We start from the raw sequence: 4,521 nt of genomic DNA, 5'->3' as shown, positions 1-4,521 counted from the left end.
TGTCAATCCCAGCATGTTAATGGGAGAGTAAGGGCAGATGATCCCCGGAGCCTGATGATCCCAGAGTCTGTTCTCCCTGAAGATAACATCCAAATACAGTTTTTATTTCAAAGAGAGAACGGGGGAAAAGATGGTAGAAGGAAGGAGCATGAAGATCTCTTATACCTCAAACTCATCAAGCTTAGTCAATTCCTGCTCGTTTCTGAAAATGTGGAAACATTGAAATGATAGTTGCCTGTTGAAGGTAAGAGGAAAAAAGAGTGAGAGGAAGAGAAAGAAATGATTTAAATTGACATGCTTTGTCGTGATTGCTTGCAAAGACAACCACTTTTTGATGATACCGCAGCCTTATCAGGAAAATAATGTATAGATACCATTTCAAATGGGAGGGGAGAAATCCTACAAAGCCTAATAGCACAGAAATGCAGAAGGAAATACTGCTTAGAAAAGAAAAACCCAACAAAACAATACACTCCTCCTGTGCTTTATATGTTGAAAAGGTTTGACTGTAAATCCTGACTTTGACATTCATTCCGGATCCATTTTAGAGGCAGCCCACAGACTCAACAGGGCGACAGAAAACACTAAATCATAATTACCCCATAAAAGCCAAGCTCGTTTCTCTGAATGCTTGAGAACTGGCATAGCTTCTCAAAATATCATAAATTTATTGTGTTCTCTCCTGTTTTACTTAACAGCCAATTAATGTTACTGTTTAAAAGAATTAAAGTCAGGGCTTCGAAGGGGGTGAGAATGGAAGAAAATACTATAAAAGTCTTTAAACCTTGGCTAGCACGCAGATACTGTGTGTAGATTCAGCCCTCATTATGAAACAGCTCATTAAAAGACTCAGCTGAAGGAAAATCCTGCCATGATCCATACCCATTGATATGATCTTGTTCTTATTAGCATCCTCAAAAGGAAAACAGTTTTCAACACAATCTTGAGTTGGTTTTAATATCCTATAGGATGACACCAGAGGTGATGGCAGGAGGGCTTGCTCCTCTCTGGGAAGCTCTTCTGCAAGTGGCTGGGCCACTGGTACAGCCAGTGCCATTATCTGGAGCAGTAGAATGGATCAAAACAAGGCAAACACACAATGCCTCTCACACCCCCATGGGGTCCTGAAGCCCCCAGTGGCTCTGCATTCTGACGTGGCCCTCTGAGTTTGTCATACATTCCAAATGAAGACAAGAAAATCCACATTTGTTCCAAGAGTTCACCTGCAACTTGTCATTCTCCTGAAGAGAGTCCCATAAATTTTCACTGTAAATTCTCAGCAAAGACAGGCAGCTGGGTGTGGGGATTCCTGGGCAGGACACAAACATGAGCATGAAATGATACAGAATCAGTTGTGTTCAGGTCCCGATTTACCTCCTATGTGGCCTTGCCCAAGGCATGCTCTTTGGACCTTAGTTCTTGGCTCTGGAAAATGAAGATGTCAGTGACCATCCATGACCCAAGTGGCAAAGACGTTCTAAAATTACTTAGAATGCTACTTTTATATAAATCTCTCTTTAGTATTGTATCAGGGTGACAAGGAGTAATGCTTGGGCACTAGGATACATATCCCAACAACTGGAAAGGCAGTGTGGCCATTAGGACAGATGACAGCCTGCAACAGATGAAGGCCCAGTATGGCCGGCCCAGTGTGACCTAGCTGAATGTCATCCTGGCCTCTGATGACTGTCAAGATAGCCCTGAGCAGAGGCTTTGGAAGAGTGAGGAAAGCAAGATGATGCAGACAGCCAGGAAATGGCCAAGAGGAAGGTGAGCATCCGAAACTGGACTTAAAGAGAGAGCTGAACTGGACTTGAGCAGAAGGAGTATTTGCTTTGGAGCCAGACTAACCTGGCTCAGATCACATCTCGGTGCCAAATATATGGCTTGAGGCAAGTTATTCAATTTCTCTAAGCCTCTATTTTCCCACCTGTAAAATGGAGATGAAGTGTATCTATGAGACAAAACTAAACATGAGGCAAGGTATAGCATGTGTCAAAATTTATTCTTTTTTTTTTCTTTTTGAGACAGGGTCTTGTTCTATCACCTAGGCTGCAGTGCAGTGGCATGATCTCGGCTCACTGCAACCTCCGTCTCCTGGGCTTAAACAATCCTCCCACCTTAACCTCCCAAGTAGCTGGGACTATATGCGTGAGCCACCACACCCGGCTAAATATTTTTTGTGGAGATGGGGTTTTGCCATGCTGGCCAGGCTGGTCTTGAACTCCTGAGCTCAAGCAATCCGCCCTCCTTGACCTCCCAAAGTGCTGGGATTACAGGCCTGAGTTATCATGCCCAGACAAAATTTATTCCTGATAATTCTTCAAAATGTTTATAAAGTTTCTCCCCTAAATCGTCTCCCAGTGGGTCTACACGGCCAACTTTTCTTCCAACAGTGAAACAGATCAAATTCTTGGCCTCAGTTTACAGGCCATTTTGGATGAAAAAAATTGTATTGTAAATCGAATCATCAGAATCATTCTGGTGTTGTGAGATGTTCACACCATGGGAAGCATCCCGGGAACAGAGAGAGTCTGAGGGAACTCACATCTTGTGCATTCTTTGGATCTAAGTTCACTGAGTGGAATTGGGAGCAAAATCACTTGTGCAACTTATATTAAATTCATCCTCTAGGTCCTCTTCCTCCATCCCTCTCTCTTGGTCAAGTATGCACAGTTGAATTTATCTAGGTTGAATAAGCCAAATGCATGCAACTCCATTATAATTGTAGACATACTTTGCATGCTTGTTAAGAGGAGGAGAGTTAGTGCATGTGAAGTATACAGTGTAAGACTTGATATGTACTCAGTCAGTTCATGTTACCATTGTCCTCCCTCACATTTGGAAGGCTCTATTTGTGACCACTACTGGAGAGAATTAGGCAGACCTACTCTATGACAACCTGATCCTCCTCTAACGTCTTGATCCTCGAATAACCCTGAAGGTGGCAAGAAGTTAAAAAGGAGGAAGGAAGGAGGGAAGCTGGAAGAGGAGGAGAGGAAGAAAGAAGGAAGACCACAGAATATCTGTGTCGGTGGAAAGCATTTCAGTAATGATAATACTGATGTCTGGTGTCACTGGGGAGATGTGACAGCTTGAGTCTATGTGTACTATCAGCTAATATTAATGAATTATTTATCGATCATTTTCCTCACCAGGGACCAGGCATTGTACTAGGCCTTTTCATGTGTGACAGAAAAAAAAAAATCAGTAATAACTGTTATTAGAACACCATGAACTCTATGGAAGAAAAAGGGAGAGTTTTATTTTCTATAAGAAACGATCTGCAGACTGGGGAGGCACAGCCTTCAGCACAAGTGAAAGTGGGCTCACCAAAGAACAAAGGGAGGGTCTGGCTTAAATAGGGAAAGTTCTTGCCCTGGTTCTTGATCTGGCTTATTCATGCAAATGGCAGATTTAAACTTGTTCAGTTCTGGTTGATCCAAACAGGTGGAGCCCTGACTGGATGGTTTTCAAGCCCAAACACAGAAGTCTCTGTCAGATGTTTCTTTCAAATGGCGCGCGCGCGTGTGTGTGTGTGTGTGTGTGTGTCGGGGCATGGTTCTGATTGCAGTTTATCTTGGCACTGATAACAGAAATTGGCTTGGCGTGATTGTAGAAAGGAGGTCCGGTGACACTTTTACATCTTTCTGAGCTCACAGAGTACATGACCACTCCCTCACCGAGCTATGGCTGCCTGGTTCTGTTTGAACCCTGAGCACCTCAGTTAGCCACAGGGAGTCCATTTTGTCTGTCAGCCAGGGGCATATTTTAAAATAACCCAGAGTCTCTTCCCCTTTCCATTCGCTCGAAAAGATTCTGTGCAGCTCTTTTGATCCTTGATTCTTTGCAGAATTGGAATATAGGGCAGAACTGGAACTTTGCACCTAAACTCGGAGGAAAACAGAGCTTGGAAGACCGACAAGTGAACAGTTGATAGTGTCCTGTTTTCCTGTTGTGTACACTGCCGAGGTACTGAGCGTTAATGTGGTGTTAAGGCACATATTGGTTTTCATGCACAGTTCCTGGCTCGTAACTCCCATGGCCCTTGTTCCAGTCTTTTGTTATAATGTTGGGTGGGTTAGGCCTCAGGGGCAGCCCTCTGACCTCCTGCCCTCCTTTCATGCTATGTTCCCCCATCTTTCTGACTTTGGGTCTTAAGACCCTTCCATGAGAGGATCTCACCCTATACCCTAGGGGAAGGAATGGTGACTATCATGAAGCTTCCAGAAAAACCCAAGAGGTTTTGGGGAGCTTCTGGAGAGCTGAACACGGGAAGGTTCCTGGAGGGTGGCGTCCCAGGGAGGGCATGGAAGCTCCGCCCCCCTTCTCCTATGCCTTGCCCTATGCATCTCCTCATCCTTTTCCTTTGCAATATCTTCTATAATAGACCGGTAGATGTAATAGTGTTTCTAGGGTCTGTGAGTCACTCCAGCAAATCAATCAAATCCAAAACGGGTGTCATGGGAACGCCAACCTGAAGCCAGTCCATCAGAAGTCCCAGAGAGGGCCACACTTGTG

General features: G+C 44.3%; 1 long non-coding RNA gene across 1 annotated transcript; it reads right to left on the bottom strand.

Moving 5' to 3' along the window:
* Positions 1-651: 651 nt before the first annotated feature.
* LOC134735774 (uncharacterized) lies at positions 652-3,394 on the bottom strand. Its single transcript, XR_010119235.1, has 5 exons — positions 3,334-3,394; positions 2,738-2,867; positions 1,852-1,930; positions 1,375-1,425; positions 652-1,060 (listed from the first exon to the last, which is right to left on the bottom strand). It is a non-coding gene; the product is annotated as an uncharacterized lncRNA (long non-coding RNA).
* Positions 3,395-4,521: the final 1,127 nt, after the last annotated feature.

This window comes from Symphalangus syndactylus, chromosome 23 (assembly GCF_028878055.3).
Source record: "Symphalangus syndactylus isolate Jambi chromosome 23, NHGRI_mSymSyn1-v2.1_pri, whole genome shotgun sequence".
Lineage (NCBI taxonomy): Eukaryota > Metazoa > Chordata > Mammalia > Primates > Hylobatidae > Symphalangus > Symphalangus syndactylus.
The sequence above is the reverse complement of the archived record's forward strand: the minus strand, read 5'-3'. Positions and strand labels throughout refer to the sequence as shown.